At 38.6% G+C, this 17948-nt stretch overlaps 1 protein-coding gene and 1 pseudogene across 14 annotated transcripts in view; one reads left to right on the forward strand and one right to left on the reverse strand.

Moving 5' to 3' along the window:
• The window catches only part of CADPS (calcium dependent secretion activator), a 475048-nt gene that overhangs the window by 415464 nt on the left and 41636 nt on the right, over positions 1 to 17948 (reverse strand). The window lies entirely within an intron of this gene.
• LOC112439417 (U6 spliceosomal RNA) lies at positions 3590 to 3702 on the forward strand (annotated as a pseudogene).

The following is a 17948-nucleotide window of genomic DNA, read 5'->3' on the forward strand; positions in this document are numbered from 1 at the left end:
AATGCTGCCCATTAGGGCGATTGTGAGGGCGCAGGGCTCTTACGTGTGTTTGGTGCCTAGCACAGAGCTGTGCACAAAGCACAAAGGAGGCTATCAGTTAAGCTGAGCTTTCTTTTCCCCTTCCAATTCAAATGAACCTGATACAAAATCCAAAGGAACTGGTACTGGTGGTGGGGAAACAAACCCAGAATAGAGGAATAGTAGTTTATGTAACCAGACTCTGTTTATAAACCAGCCCTTCTTAAACTGGGACCCGTGGTTCTTAGCTTTCATCAAGCTTTCTTAGAGGTTGATGCCCCAGCAAAAGCTGAATCAGTGATGTAAATTGCAAAAGGAGTTGGAGGGAAAGCACATTTGAATAAATCAAGTCAAATGCTCCACAAGATTGTTAATATTTAACTAAGAGAGTAGCCTAACATTTTTACCTAATTGCTCTCTCCTCTTTTTCTCCACATATTCCACCCACTCCTCCTACCAGCCGATCTTATAAAAAAAAATAATCTGTAAGCCAACATTCTCCTGCACTCCTTCAGAGCTGCTCATTGCATAATCACCTCTAGAGTTATCTGCTTGTCATTTCCATCTCTCAGAAGTACGCACCATCCACACCAGAAGCCTCAAGAAAATGCGTGCATTTGGCACTATGGATTTATATTTGTTGTTTAGAAATAATTGCAAACCTACCATTTGTAGATTAAGGAATATGGCATATGACTGTTAAAAGCCGTGCATTATAAAGTCTTATCTCAATCCTATCCCATCATTCAAAGCCCAGCTTAAGGCTTCCTAAGACCTTCTCCAGCAGTTACTTCTCTTCCTTCTCTGACAGGTGTGCCACCTAATGTTTTGCTCAGGCAGCTGAACAATGGCATCAATGCTGTAATTGGTAATTCACAATTCTTTCATACAGGGCAAGGGCTGGTGCTTATTAAATCCTCATCAGCTGATTTTTGTTAGAAAGTATCTTCTCAAAATGAGGACATCCATTGTCTCTAAATGTCGTAATTTAAGCAAATTAATTTATAAACTTAAAACAACAAAAAGGACATTATGTGGGAGTATGAATTAAACTTCACAGATACTAGTATTTATTTGGCTTTAATATGGTAAGACTGCTTTTATCTACCTCAGTGTTTTTTAATGGCTCAAATGTCTTTTATCTACCTATATTTCCTCCTAAGACTAAATAATATGTTTATCTTATGTAATGGTATATATAAAATGAAATTACATTAAAAAGATTTTCATTATGAGGTAAAGTATTTACAGAGTAATGCCAAGTAAAAGAGGCAAAATATATAATTATATACAGTATGGCTTCCACTATTAAAAATATTCAAAAACAACTGGGAGGAGATACACAAAAATATTAACATATGATATTTATTTTTGGTGGTGGAAAGACAGGTGATTGTTAAGTTACTTTTATATACTTTCCTGCATGTGTACATTTTATACAATGTGCATAATTTTACTATATAATCAAGAAAATGCCACTTTTTAAAAAGTCCTTTTGCCTTAATACATAAGGTGGCCTTCAAGTGAGGTGACACTGGTCAAGCTGTCTAGCTAATATGTCCAAGTTTCATCAGTTAGTGAGTACTAGAGCTGAAATCTGAAAACAGAAACTGTCATTCCTTAGAAATGATCCCTTCCTGCTAGAAAATGAGTTAATAAAAAAGCCATCTTTTCTATTTAGAATCAGGGTAAAGGTACAATCACACATCAAGAGTCATTCAGCTTCAGATGTGCATGCAATTTCATTTTAAAGGCAGCAAAGAAAACAACTGGCATGTGCTGCTTCAGGCAACATGTGCTGTCTAGATAGTTCTACAGGCATTATGCAAGTCACTCATAGGAGCAATTAAATGGTTCAAAATGCATCCTCTCTATCTTCTGAAAGAAAGCTCTTTTAGGAAATTGACGTTGGACCCCTTTCTGAATTACAAGCGAGTGGATTATGCATCTCTCCATAAGAGAGAGCATCAGACCAAGGGCATGCCTCTCCAGGCAAATGATTTATTTATATATGTGTAAGACCCTTTTAGTTAGTGACCCTCCTGATTCTCTGACTTTCTGGTGGAAATTAAATGAGCTGTTTTCTGAGGCTGTGGATGGCGGTTGATGGATAAAGCACAGGAGTAGAAGGGCACTGGACAAAAACGTTTAAACACAAACAAATGGAAAAATATTCCATACTCACGGATTAGAAGAATATCATTAAAATGGTCATATTGCCCACAACAATCTACAGACTCAATGCCATTTCTATCAAATTACCAATGTCATTTTTTACAGAATTAAAAAAAAAAAACTATTTTAAAATCTATTTGGAATCAAAAAAGGGCCCAAATAGCCAAAGCAATACTAAGCAAAAAGAGTAAAGTTGGATGAATCACATTACCTGACCTCACACTATACTACAAGCCCACAGTAACCTAAACAGCATGGTACTGGTACAAAAACAGACACATAATCCAGTAGAACAGAATAGAGGACCCAGAAATAAAGCCACACACCTACAAGCATCTGATCTTCAACAAAGTTGACAAAAATAAGCAATGGGGAAAGGACTCCTTATACAATAAGTGGTGCTGGGATAGATGGCTAACCATATGCAGAAGAACCAAACTGGACCCCTACATTTTACATATATAAAAATAAACTCGAGATGTATTAAAGACTTAACTGTAAGTCCTAAAATTATTAAAATCATAGAAGAAAACCTAGGAAATACCATTCTGAACATCAGCCTTGGGAAATAATTTATGACTAAGTCCTCAAAAGCACTTGCTACAAGAAAAAAAAATTGGTAATGGGACCTAATTAAACTAAAGAGCTTCTGCATATCAAAGAAAACTATCAACAAACAACCTAGAGAATAAGATAAGGTATTTGTGAACTACTCATTTGACAAAGGTCTAACGTCCAGAATCTATAAGGAACTTAAGCAACTGAGCAAGCAAAAAACAACCCCACTGAAAAGTGGGCAAAGGACATGAACAGACACTTCTCAAAAGAAAACATACAAGTGGCCAACAAACAGCAGAGGCTGTGCTTTATTTACTACCAAATCTCACATGTTTGCCTTGTTGCCAACACAGAGTAGAAGCTCAATAAATTTTTATTGAACGAACAAATGAATGAATGAAATATGTGGAACTTTTCAACGACAGACAGTGGCCATATATCTCTCTTATCTCTGCACACAGCACTTACTAAATTTATATTAATGATACCATAGAAACTTCGAAATAATAAGGTAAAAGATAGTTGCAACTGCACTAAATCTACATAGGCCCTGAAATCTATTGGTAGATGCTGAAAGTAAGCACTTGTAATATATCACCTGAGAAACTCATTTCCCCAATCCTGTCAAACTCATTGTTTTCTGGGCCAAACCACCAGTCTTTGAAAGGTGATGTGAAGATCTAAAAACACAGTAAAAATGTAACAGAAGCCACACATGTAACTTTACATTTTTATAGCTCCCTTAATAAAATAAAAAGAAATAGGTGAAATTTTCATAATATGTTTAACTCAATATAGCCACAACATTATCATTTAAAAACATAATCAGTACACATGCTCGCTCACTTGGGCAGCACATATACTAAAATTGGAATGACTACAAAGAAGATTAACATAGCCCCAAGGCAAGGATGACATAAATTCGTGAAGCGGTTCATATAAAAATTTCTTTTACCTATTCATGCGATATTTTACTTTTTTAATATATAATCCCTTCTAAATCTGTGTGTTTCACATGTACGGTGCATCTTGGTATGGGTTTATAAATTTCCACACCTCTAATTCAATCCTGGGAAGAAGTTACTCTATGAGAGAACCTGGATTATAGTGGTTCTCAAACTTACCATTCCTTCAAAACTGTCAAGCCATATTCTGAAAATATAACACAAATTTGTTGCTGCAAGACCATGTTTCAAATGAAGCTGGGGTATACTTTATGCTCTGCCATCCTTACGAATTACCTCCATGAAACTTAATTGTTAAGCACAGGGAGTACCCACTCTTTTCCTCTTTCAGCTGTTTTTATTACGTTAAAGATCAAAGCAATTAGTCAATGAAATGAATCACTAAACAAACTATAACATTTTAAAAGTTAACTCCATTTTGACACAAACTTCACAAGACAGGTTTTGCGGGACTTCCGTCTTCTTTTTGGTCCCTCTCTTAACAGAGCTAGTCAATTCTTTTGAAATTGTTCTGTCCTTTTTACATGTATATAGTTTTGTAAAACAAATTAAATTTCAATTTCTTAGTATTCTGAGAGACTGCTGTTCTTAAAATAAATGAAGATAAAATACGTAGGTAAATATTCACTAACAAGGTAAGTTCAAGATTAATCATGGCAATACAGATTATAATAGCCCTGTACTGGAAACAACCAAAATGCCCATCAGCAGTAGAATGGGTGAAATATTGTGTGATAGTCAATGGAATTCTACACATAATGAACATCAACTACTGCTACATAAAAAGAAAAACTCACAAATTAGTGAGTGAAGAGGCCAGTCCCCTAGACATCACACAATGATTTCATTTATATAAAGTTCAAAACTAGGAAAAATTAATCTATGGTCCGAGAAATCAGGATAATGATGACCAGGGGTGGGGGAGAAGTGACTGGCAGGGGGCAGGATGGGTCTCCTGGGGGACAGATAACATTCTGTTCCTTGATCTGGGTGCAGATTACATGGGTGTGTGCATGTAGGATTTATAGAATTCTCTGACATTCATTATGCTTCAATACCACTTCCATAAAAATAATCAGACACATGAGAAAGGCAGAAGCTTGCTATCATACACTCCTGCCCCATGTGTTTCTGTTAAAAATTGGTCATATTGTGCTGCTTCCTGCTTCTACCTTTTTGAGTTTCTAACTAAATCAAGGCAAAACAACTGATAGGGCTTTTAAGTAAAAGGCATGTTTTTCTCTGTGTGTGTGTCTTTCCTTCTCTCTCACTCTCCCTTCTCTTTCCCATGCCTTCCTGCACTCCCTAGGTCCAGGTCTTTCTCTTCTTCAAGCAAATTTACTTAAAAGAAGGAAAGATGAGTAATAACTATACTTTTCTGATTGGATTAGAACAGCTTTGGGATATATCTGAAATCTTCAAATTGTTCTTTTTATGATGATATGAAGAACTTGAATGGTTAAAATATTTATTGTTGATTTCTCATTTCATTCTCCAATTTGTGCTGTAAGAGAGATCAAATTCCTGTAGAGTATGGCTGTGGGGGATGCATATATTTTAGTAAAGCTTTAAATTAACAGTTTCATGATACTCTGACCTGCTCTTGCTATGAATACTTAGCATATTTATAAGAAATATTGTTATGGCCAAAAGGAAGACAAAATGTGTTATGCATACCAAAGCCTATATGTAATGGGAAAACAACCTTTCCCATTTTAACTGTTTCTGAACTGGTGTCTCTTTAGGAAAAGGTTTAGCTAACTGAAGGCTTTGGAGGCAGTCCCCAAGGAATTGACTACTTGTGGGCTTCGAGGTTGTCTCTCACTCACCACCCCCACTGATCCTCAAATAAATTTGTTTACAAAGGTGGGTATGTTATTATTCTCCCCCACCCAGGAAAGTAACTTGTGTTAAAACAACTTCATTTGCAAACATCATAGAGAAATTACAGGAGATGACTTAACAACAACAACAAAATCAATGTGCAGCTTAGGACAGCCATTTAGAGAAAACACATTACTCCCTGGTGAGAAAAAGGAAGAAAATTTCCCCTTGATGATAACTTTAAATATCTATGTATATATTTAAACCAGCCATGGCTAAATGAAGCCTTCCCAGCACTACTAGATAAACATGACCTCACTACCTTTGCAGGAACCTACCTTAGTGCAGAACTGTAAGAAGTTGTGTATTCAGAAAGCCTCACATTTTTCACAGGAGAGCTTTAAAAATGCAATTTCTCTTAGAGCAAAGCAAACAGAGCTGACAAGTAGTCATCACTCTGTTCACATTTCAGTATCTTGTGCTAATCCCCCTAGTTTTCAAATCTCTTTAGTCCACAGTGACAAAGATCTACTAGTGTGATCCAGAAGCTACGCTGAAGCCCAGGTTTTCCTCCTCCTCCTTATCAAAATGTTCTAACCAGAGTTGTGAATGAAGCGAAGGATCTAGTTAAAATTTTTTTTGGCCTTTCTCCACCTCAACCTAGGAGGAATCAGATAAAATAGTCCAAGGCCAGGAAGTAAAAGCAAAGGCATATGAAGTCCCTAGAGCAGAGGTTACCTGGAGTCTCTAAGGATTTGAACACCTTACATCACTAGGATTTAAAATATCTCCTCTCTATTACATGGAGAATCAAAGGTTGACTGAAGAGCCTTTGTAAACATCACGATAACAGAATATTTGATAGACACTGCACCATTTGTTTGAGTTTACTCTCTGGCTAACTTCAGAACCTCATATCTTGAAAGGTCAGATACACAGTATTGAGAAAGGTATATTTTTGGTGAATGATGGTGAGCATCGCAAATCAATTTCAGCACACTTTCCTGAGGAACAGGGAAGGGTCTCTGCATGATTTTTCAGGTTGTCACGCCATTCAACACTGTCATATGAGATACAATCTACATGCCATCTTTGTGTTGCCTTAATTAAGGCAGCAGGGCTCCCTGGAAAAGGAAAAAAATCTACTGCACAGTTTGGATGTTTAAGTTTGTAGAAACTTTTTGATTCTTTAATTCTCTGAATTTTTAGTCCTTTAATCCCTTAGAACCATGAGCTATGAGTCAAAACAACTTCCAAATCTGGAGTTTCCTTTAAAGAGAAAATGTCCATGGTTTATTAAGTAATTGGATAAAATTATTTGTTTAATCTCTTCTGTCTTTAAGCAGGTAGCTTATTCGGTGTACTGTGTAAATCAGTATGAAAATTCAAGAAATTACCTAGTAGAAAGAAGCCAACATTTTGGGTCAGGGAGGTTGTCTGCTAGATAAATTGGTACAATGTGAACATTAACACAAGGTTCAAGTAGTTTCCAAATCAATTTTATTTAGAAAAGAATGCAGATTGCATGTGGGCTTCCAAGTTCAAATGTCTATATTACCACATTTCCCTTTGAGGGAAGAAAAACAGGATGTGGTTTAGGATGCTGCTACAAATCAACTCAAGGGCCCTTTAATAATTATAGTAATACCTGTGTGGAGCCCACATTTGGTTTAAGTGACTTTCTCCAATTCTAGGAATTTTCTAGCTTTAGGTTGATGTTAAAATTCAGCACCAAGTCCAGAGTGAGACAGAAACCACTTACTGAGAATTGTTTTTCTAATGCTTTCCTTAACAATTTATAATAATCACCAAGCAAGTCTTTGGATGGGGAAATTTCAAGTTATGGCTGCCAGATACAGTTGAAGTCTTAGCAAACTGACATCAGACCCATTAATCCATTAGTCCTTAAACTTATCTGTATGTCAGAGTCCTTCAGGGACCCACACTACATCTACTATATCAAAATCTCAGGGGAGGCTAAGTCAGGGACAGCGTTCCTACAACTCAATAGCAAAAAGTCCAATCACCCAATTTGTAAAATAGACAAAAGACTTGACCAGACACCTCAGAAAGGTAGGTGCATGAATGGCTAATAAGCACAAGAAAAAGTGCTCCACATCAATAGGTATCAGGAAAATGCAAATGAAACTACCGTAAGATACCACTCCACACCTGTTTGAACAGCTAAAATTAAAAAGACAGACCAGTGTTGGAAAGGATGTGAAGCCACCGTAACTCTCATGCATTGCTGGGAGATGTGTAAATAGCACAACCACTTTACTTTGCATAACGGTTTGGCAGATGAGATAAACATATACCTACAAGATGGCAACTTCTCTGCTAGCTATTTACCTGAGACATGAAAACATGTGCACAGAAAAACGTATATGAGAATGAGCATAGCAATTTTATTCCTAATAGCTAAAAACTGGAGACAGTCAAAATGTCCATCAAAAGGAGAATAGATACGTAAATTGTGTTATAGCCAAACAATGTAAAAGTACCCAGCAGTTAAAACGGACAATCTACTGATACACACAACATAGTTGAACTTCAATAGTATTATTCTGAGTGGGGAAAAAAAACCCAAACACAAAAGATCATACATTGTATGTTTCCACTTTTATGACAATAGGCAAAACTAATGTTTAGTAAGAGATAAGAACAGTTACTGGCTCCAGGGGATGGTGGTGGAGGTGGGTGGGCAGGGATTGACTGTGGGGGGCATGAGGGAACTTTCTAGAGTGATGAAAATGGTCAATATTTTAAAAGAAGTGTGGGTTATGTGTGTATTTCTCAAAACTCAGTGAACTGTACACTTAAGACCTGTTTGTTTGAATGGATGTAAATTATTCTTCAATAAAGTAAAATTAAATGAAAAAATGTCTCCAAGCATAGTTACATATTTACAGTGTGAATCTATGTTTGTAAACCACTACATCAAGGAATACTTAAAAAACACTGCAAAATGATTTTTATTTTTTGCTACAATCCCAAGGTTTTAGTGATGGTGCTCACAACATGTTGGAAGACCAAATTTTGGGGTGAGGTTTAAAGCAATGACAATCTGTGTGTGTGTGTGTGTGTGTGTGTGTGTGTGTGTGTGTGTGTGTATTACAGTAAAGGGTGGATTCAGCAGATCTATGATGTCCAAATTCTACACATTCCAAAGAAAGGCATGGCCCCCCCTTCATCTGCTTATGAGAGATAACTTCTAAACTCTTGGAATATCCTGCCTGATAACAGTGTCTTTGTATACCTGGGGCATTGGGCCATGGCAGATGGTTTATGCTAATGATGTGATTAACGATGGGGTTCTTGGGTTGGAGACTATGTAACTAAGGTCAGTCATATGGGCACTCCATCCCTATGTAACCAATTCCTAATTTTAAAAATCCTGGACATCAAGTCTTCAGTGAGCTTCCCTGGTTGGCAGCATTCTGTACACGTTGTCATACATTGTTCCTGGGAACAATAAGTACTGTCCTATGATCTCACTTCGAGAGGAAAACTGGAAGCTTGTGCCTGGTCTCCCATGAACTCTGCCCTGTGCACTTTTTCCTTTGCTGATTTTAATCTGTATCTCTTCTGAAATAAACTGTAACCATGAGTATAACAGCTTTTCTGATATCTCTGAGTCTTTCTAGTGGATCATTGAACTGAGGATAGTTGGGGACCTCACACAGATGCATGTGTGCACGCACACACACACACATGCACACACATGATACAAATAAATTGAAATTAAAGAAGCAATAAAAAGATGCAATGCAAATGGGAGCAGTGAGTTTTCATAAAAGCCCAATGATCCTGAACAAGCCATAATTTCAACCCCAGGGGTATAATCCTGTGTTGGGTTAGGGGAATGGTCTAGAATTTGGTACACTGGGCTCAATCTGAAAACGTACAGGTGTATACCATACAAGGTGCCGAGATGATCACAGCAGGATAGCTACTGTGAATTTTCAGTAAGGGAGTTAGCACTTTTCTGAAATATTCCACAAATAGAGAAACAGACATTCACAACACCCTCCTTGATCTGGCATTGCCTACCCCTCCAGATTCATGGTACATGACTCTGCCTCTCATTTTCAATATAACCAATACTCTGGGGTTTTCTCCCTCAGTCCTATATTTTATCCTTCAGAGCCTACTGTATAAAGTGGAATTATGATTTCTTAGGCTGGTTATGTGTTTTTAACCTCTCTTACTGAAATATGAGCTCGGTAAGGACAAGGAAGAAGTTGCAGGTCCTTATTTTATCTCTAGCACCTAGTTTAGACCTGGCATTAATAACAATACTATCTGAAGGGTGAAAGCCTGAACAGTTGAGTTCCTTGAATGCAGCTAGCACTTTTCAGCTTCAAGGCATTTGCATATACCATTCCCTCTGTTTGGACCAATCTTCCCTTTCTCCTCTTTACTAGACAATTCCTACTTACTCTTTCTTCCTCTTTTTTTTTTTTTTTTTTTTTTTTTTTTTGTCTTTTTGAGTCAGAGTCTTGCTCTGTCACCAGGCTGGAGTGCAGTGGTGCGATCTTGGCTCACTGTGACCTCTGCCTCCCAGGTTCAAGCCATTCTCCTGCCTCAGCCTCCTGAGTAGCTGGGACTACAGGCATGTGCCACCATGCCCAGCTAATTTTTGTATTTTTAGTACAGATGGGGTTTCACCATGTTGGCCAGGCTAATCTCAATCTCTTGACCTTGTGATCTACCCACCTTGGCCTCCCAAAGTGCTGGGATTACAGGCGTAAGCCACTATGCCTGGCCTTCTTCCTCATCTTAAACATCCCTCTTGGAAAACCACCCTCAGATTAGGTAGATTAGACACTCTTTTCATACTAGTCTGTATTTGTTTGCTATTGTTACATAACAAATCGCTTCAAATTTAGGGGCTTAAAACACCACTTATTATACTCATAGTTCTGTAGGTCAAAAGTCTGGGCAGGCTCACCTGGGTTCTCTGCTTTAGAGTCTCTGTATTGGTTTTCTAGGCTGCCTTAACAAAATATCACAAACTGGGTGGCTTAAAACAACAGAAATATATTATTTTGCAATTCTGGAGTCTAGAAATCCAGACTCAAGGTCTTGGCAGGGACAAGCTTCCTCCAAAGGCTCTAGGGAAGAATGTTCTTTGCCTCTTTCAGCTTTTGGTAGCTCCAAGAATTTCTTGGCTTGCAGTAGCATATCTCCAGTCTCTGCCTCCATCTTCTCATGGCTGTCTTCCCTCTATGTCTGTGTCTTTACATGGCATTCTTCCTGTGTTTCTGTGTCTGTGTCAAAATTTACCTCATCTGATAAAGACACCAGTCAGAGTCATGCTGGATTAAGGTCCACCCTAATGATCTCATCTTAACTTGATTAACTCTACAAAGACCCTGTCTCCAAATGATGACACAGTCATACGTATCAGGGGTTAGGGTTTCAACATAAACATTGGGTGACACAGTTCAATTTTTGCTGGACACAATTCAACCCATAACAGTCTCCCAAGGCTGAACTCAAGGTATCATAAGACCTGGACTCTTATGTGGAAGCTGTAGTGAAGAATTCATTCCCAAACTCAGTTTGTTAGCAGAGTTTAGTTCTCTGTGGTTCTAGGAATGAGGTCTCTGCCTCCTTGCTGGCTGTCAGCTGGCGGCTGCTCTAAGCTTCTAAAGGCCATCAACATGCTTCATCACATGACCATCCACCCTCAAGCCAGTGTTGGTGCATCAGAGTCTCTCTGACTTTCTCTCAGCTAAAGGCTGGAGAAAATGCTCTTCTTTGAAAGGGATCCTATAATTAGATTAGGAGCACTGAGATAATTTCCCTTTTGCCATAGAACTTGGCGTTATCAAGGGAATGCTATCATATTAACAGGTTCTACTCATACACAAAGCAGAGGGGATTATTTAAGGGCAAGTGTCACTGCGGGCATTCTTATGATTCTGCCTACCACATTACCCTTGATCTTTTTCACCTTCCCTCAAATGCCTAATTACTTATTAAACATTTTCTTTCCATGTTAGATTATACACTCCATGAGGGTAGAGAATAAATGCATGTTATTCACAGCTGGTGTCTTGAGCACCAGGCATGAGGCAGAGTAGGCACCTGAATAAATGAATCAATGGATGGATGGATGAATAGATGGGAAAATGGATGGATTTCTCCTAAATATTCTAAAAGACCTATTAGCTTGCTCATTTGATATAGAAACATTAAGAGACAAGGTCAGCCAGGCATAGTGGCTCACGCCTGTAATCCCAACACTTTGGGAGGCCGAGACGGGTGGATCACTTGAGGTCAGGAGTTCGAGACCAGCCTGGCCTACACGGTGAAACCCCATCTCTACTGAAAATACAAAAATTAGCTGGGCGTGGTGGCGCATGCCTGTAATCCCTGCTACTGAAGAGGCTGAAGTAGGAGAACGGCTTGAACCTGGGAGGTGGAGGTTGCAGTGAGCCAAGATCGCACCACTGCATTCCAGCCTGTGCGACAGAGTGAGACTCCATCTCAAAAAAATAAAAATAAAAATAAAAATTAAATTAAAAAAATAAAAGAGACAGGTCTTGGCTGATCGGACATTTCAGGCAGGGAAATGATGGAAAGAAATTGAGTTTGCAGATAAGGAACCCAGATGTCAAGGTTGAGATAATGAACCCAGAACCTTGACTGACAATAGTCAGAAAATTGCAAATGCTTAAGTTCTGCCACCACATGAGAAATGACCTGCCATTTATTCTGCCACTTTGTCTTGGTTTCTCCAAGAATATCTATTATCTTTTCAAAAATTAATAGATGCAGACAATTGTGTGACAGCTAATGAGAAAACAGAATGTGTGTGTTGTGGCAGCACTAACTCAGGTGGTAAGACTTAAACCAACAGGAATACTTGTGCTGCTAAGATTAAAAACCTATACTAGGCCCTCAGCTAAATTGCTAAATGGATAAACAGCCTCCTTATAAGTACAAAATCCCAAACCTGCTGGAAAAATATATTTTTAGACACATAGTGCTGCAATTTCTGATGAAACAATCAGACTTGTATATTCCAAAGTTAAGCACACTTCCAAAGTTTTTCCTCATTGAGGGCAATACAAATGGTTACTTTAATTATATTTTCCCTTTGGGTGATTCAATGCAGTATGATTTTTAAATGAGTTTTTAAAATATTCTTTTTAAAAAAATATAAGAAAAGTGGTTGGGGCCAGAGAGCCTGTAGCTAACAGCAGACTTCAAAGAGGGGGAAAGATCAATGCGTATCTCCAGGATTAAAATACACAGCTGTAGTTTGCAAATTCAAATACATTTTAAGGCCACCTCCTTTTTCTACCTCCCAAAGGCCTAATCCTTTGTTTGACAGTTACAGTCCTATCAGAAAAGCAGACTACATTTATTCTGGTGCACTGAATGTGGTAAGCCTTAATCTCTTTAATCGTCTCATCCATGATGTCTTTGAATAAAGGAAAGCAATTACTATTTCAATTCCTGCTGGTTGCCTTTCCTGGGAATAAACTGACTGGGGATCAGAAGTCCTGTCAGTTGCATCTTGCTGGACCTTAGGGGGCTGTAGGTTTACAAGTTGCATGACAGCCTAAGTTAACACGGCCCATGTTTTTCTGCCACGGCTCCTGCTCTGATCCTCCATCTGACTTCTCCTCTTTGCAGGCATTACATAATGTGCAAGGGGAAAAACAGCCTGAAATAATCTCACATCAAGAGGATTTGGACAAAAAAACAAATTCAAATTGATAATCCAAGGCTGAGATTGCCACTGTCATTCAACTACTCTTCTGAAATACTTCTCAGCTTGTGTTTTGGTACCTGTTGCTATAACTTCAAAAAAAAAAAGAAAAAAGAAAGAAAGAAAGAAAAAGAATGTCTTCATAGACACATTTCAAAGCACAGCCCAGATATTTGATAGAAAATTAGAGTTAGTGATGTTTGTTTGATGTAAGAATATTCAACAGTTATCATCAGCTAAAAAATGGAGTCAATTATACTTTGTGGCAGCAACAGATTTAATAGCACCTTGAATCTGGAAGTCATGTTTTAGGCTATGGGAACAAATGTAAGCTTTATCATCAGTTGTGAGAGTATTCCCTCCAATGTTAGAAGTCAGAGAATGTAAGGAGACTGCAGGGGAGCGAACTAATAAAAAGAAATCAAGGGTTGCATGCAGTGTCAAGAAATTTAGGGCACCAGAAATTATTAAAATAATCCTTCAGGTTTATACCTGGTTATCCACCCTTACAAAAACAAAACAAAACAAACAAACAAACAAAAATCCACAGTGGTAAAGAAAATATTTTGAGTAATTTTCTTTATATTGCTCACAGCACAAGTGAAGCATATCACCACTTCTTTAAAAAAAGGTAATTCTATAAAGTCTGCAGTTTATTCTTCCATTACGAACTGCTGTAATTTGGTGTATTTAAAAAGAATAGCCCAGGGACTGAAATATTTTAATTTGCCTCTCTAATGAGAGGTTCTTTGCAGTTCTTCTAAGAACGCTTGTTTTCCCAAGCTTCCTTCTCCCACATTCTCTCCCACATACTCTCCCACATACACATGCTACAAAACTGTGTATTACAGTTCTGCTTGGTTAAAATATTACGTGTCAGAGAGGAAGTCAGCTTTACGTACCAACACACACATACACAGGCACATATATCCAGGACAAAGCCCCTAACCCTAAATTTGCTTTATTTTTTAAAAGGAAATCACTCTCATACTGGGAAATAAGAAAATTGGCTATGGACACTTGTCATATATGCTTGATAATTTCACAGCCTTTTGTTCTACATTGCTTGTTTAGACATGGCTTTCTGTCAACCAGGAAGTTCCGTCAGTTTCTAGAAAGTCAGAGAACTCAGTTTATTTTATGGGTGGGAGGGGCACCTTTTCCTTGTTAGCTTGGAGGGGAACTAGCTTCCCTTGGGTGAATACCCAAAGTCAGATATGTTATTAGGCACTTAATGTCCTTATTTTAGGGGTTCCCAAAATGTAATCATAAACGGGATCCCAAAGGCTCTCAAAGTGTGGTATGCAAACCAGCAGCTACAATGCAGCACCTGGGAGCTTGTCAGAAACGCAAATGATCAGGCCTTACATCAGACCTACTAACTCTGAAACTCCGGGCGTGGAGGTACAGCAAGCCCCCCAGGTAATTCCAATGCATGCTCAAGTTTGAAAACCACCGTCTTCTATCAGGTAAACCTCAGAATACCTTATGGAGTAGGCACTGTTATCTCCATCTCCAATCCCTTGTTGGTGAGGAAAGTGAGGCTCAAAAGGTAAGGCCATTTGTCACATAGATGGTAAATAATGGGGCTCAGATTTAAACTCCAATTGTTCCGGCTTCTAGCCTTAAGCCCTTTTCCATGCAACCTTTCATATCATCACTGCTGGCCATAGAAAATAACTTTAAACTTTGAAAACAGCTCTTCACAGCCTTGTCCAAAAGCAAAGCAGCTTCCTATGCATGGAGGTACAATAGTCCTTCCTATGACTACACCTCCAAGTCAAGCTTTCTCTCCTACCCTCAGCCATCATTCATTCTGACAGAGACACAGAATCATACACTTGAGCTGGGAGATTTACGCAGCACTTAAGGCATCAGGGGAGAAGCGAGGGTGACAATAAGATCTTCAAATTCCTTGACCTCAAAGAATGTAGACTTTGCCAGTCTTTCTATGCACAGGCCATGGACTTATAAATAACTGAAAAATGGGCTGCTGTGCCTGATCCTAAATCCTAATGTGACCTTGGGACATAGCTTTTGCCTTATCCCAAGAATTCTGAGGCAGGTGGTAGAAGATGCAGTGGAGGCAGAAGACAGTCAGTTTCTTGTGGAACTATTGAGAATTTCTGAGACATAAGGACTTTTGCTTTGGTCATCTATTCAGTTGATCAGACTTATCAAAAAGAGAAAGGAGATCCTCCTAGAAGTTAGGAGAGGGGTTTGTTTCAGTAGGAGATCAGGAGATTATGTTTTCCTGAAAATTGGTGTCATGGTACACATAAAACTGGCACACTCTGAATCAGGTTGATGGACTGTATCAATGTCCATTTCCTGGTTGTGATATTGTATGATAGCTACGCAACATGTTATTGTTGGGGAAAAATGGGGAAAGGGGATATAGGATCTCTGTCTTATGTCTTACAACTGTATGTAAATGTACATTTATTTCAAAATAAAAGGTTTTTTAGAAGTTGGTGTGATAGTAAGAAGGGCAGAAAGTGGTCTGGGAAAAGTAACTTGTAACCATGCTATTTCATATCTTTAAATATCATCCTTGATGGGTCTTCAAGTCTCCATAGCTCCTGAGCAACTGAAAGGAAACTCATGACACAGGGGGCTTTCACATCATTCTTAACCTTTCACGGAAGTCACTGGAACATAACGCTCTTACAGTTTAAGTGACACTCTGAGGGAGGGTCTCCTTGCTCTGGTAATTAGTGGGCAGGTCTAGCACCCATCCTTAGGTTTGGTTGCTAGGTAACATGGTCACTCTGCTATTTAGGTGCAGCATCTCTAACCTATTCCTTCCTTGAAAGGGGTGGACAGGTTGTGGGGAAAAGATCTTTGTTGGAAGAAAATCTGCTGGTTGCTGCCTTTTTAGCTTTTTTTCCCCTTCTGAGCTGCCAGACGGAATATTTAAAAATACACCTAAGCTGCTGCTGGGAGCCAAGAATTTCACATCAACTGTTAACTGCCTGTTAATGGTTTTGATGGAAGGCTTGATATGAAACACCACATCCCAGTAGATAATTTGATTGCAGACAAGATCAGACAATGTACTGCAGAGGGTGTGGGGGTGCTATTTCTTGATTCCCCCCACCCAGGTGTGTAAAGAAATCTATCCCATAGCTGGAAATACAATATAATCCCTAACTAGATCTTTCCAAGAAGTCTGAAAATGGGATGTTTCCATTGGTAGTGAAGTGTGAAAAACAAGTCAGGATGGCCACTTTTCAAGCAAAAGTTGTAAAGATGGTTGGATACTGGGGGATACCTAATACCTTATGGGGGATGAACAAGATGAAAGTGTATTTTCATTGAGAACACTCACTATGCCAAAGACTATCATTTAACCCTTATAACCCCCATGAGGCACATACTTTAATACCCATTTCATAGATAACTGAGGATTTGAAAAGTTAATTAATTTGCCCAGGGTCCCAAAGCCAGTAAGGAAGGGGTGAAGTCAGGTTTCAAATGAGATGCCTTTGGTCTCTAAATTCTTACTCCTAGCAGTTATGCTGTGTATGTTCTGCAGATTTTCCAAGCCTAGATTTCTAAGACTCCACGAATAATCAGGAAACTGATCTTTCAAATAGCTTTGATATACAATCACATACACTGAGGGGTTTCCAGAGTTGGGAGAACCAGAAGCCCTTAATGAATCAAAACAACCATCTTGTTACAGATGGTCCAGATTAAGCCATATTTTTTTTAAAAGAGGGAGATTACAGATCTGTACAGTTCACAATTTGTTGTAAAGAGCTTTGTCTCTCTTTGCCACTTAGTGTAATCATTGTAATACCTCCCATGCATACAGTGTTTTAGGGCTTACAAAGCACTTTCACATATATCATTTGATCTTCATCATGATCCTATAAACTCAGTAGAACATTTTACAAATAAGGAAAATGTGGTTCACAGAAGGTAAATAAATTGTCTACAGCACTGTGTCTCAAAAAGAGAACTTCTGTATTTTGGCCAGGACACTGCTTCATTGTGTGGGGCTGTCCTATGCCTTGTGGGGTCGGTAGCAATGGTGGGTTCCCAAACATTAAATGCCAACAGCTCTGCCCAGTCATGGTCATTCAACATTTTTAATAATTGTGCCCTCTGGGAGTTAAACCCTCCATTCCCCATGGAGATCTACTGACACATGGTGCAGGTAAGAGGGTTTGGGTGTCACGCTTCTTCTAAGTCGTGGAGCCAGGGCTCCAGATGGCAATTCCAGCACTCTTCCCACCATGGCACTATTTTAAGCTATCAAATGTGCAGTAGCCTAACCAGGGTTGGGGTGGTCTTCACAAAACTGTTCCCATTGCTTCAATCATCAGAGAAATTCTTTTAAAGTAATTGGGCAAAAACGTGGAACTACTGACAAGGAACTGGGCAAATGGCCAATTAGTAACTGAGATAATAGCTTTTGCCATAACGGCTTGAAAAAGAAAAAAACATGTTACCAGAATCTGCACCAAAGGGCAAACAAACACAGAAGAGCCTTGTATAACACAAGGGTTATGCCTAGGTTTATCTTGCACATCAGAACATTTTAATATTCTATTTAATTATATATTCACAGTTGAGGGCCAACTTTGATGTTATAAAATGCATACTTATTTAAAAAAGCATACTTATTTAAATATGCTTTTAATAACAGGTAAATATATACCAGCAGATTT

The sequence above is a fragment of the Pan paniscus genome, chromosome 2 (genome assembly GCF_029289425.2).
Source record: "Pan paniscus chromosome 2, NHGRI_mPanPan1-v2.0_pri, whole genome shotgun sequence".
Classification (NCBI taxonomy): Eukaryota; Metazoa; Chordata; class Mammalia; order Primates; family Hominidae; genus Pan; species Pan paniscus.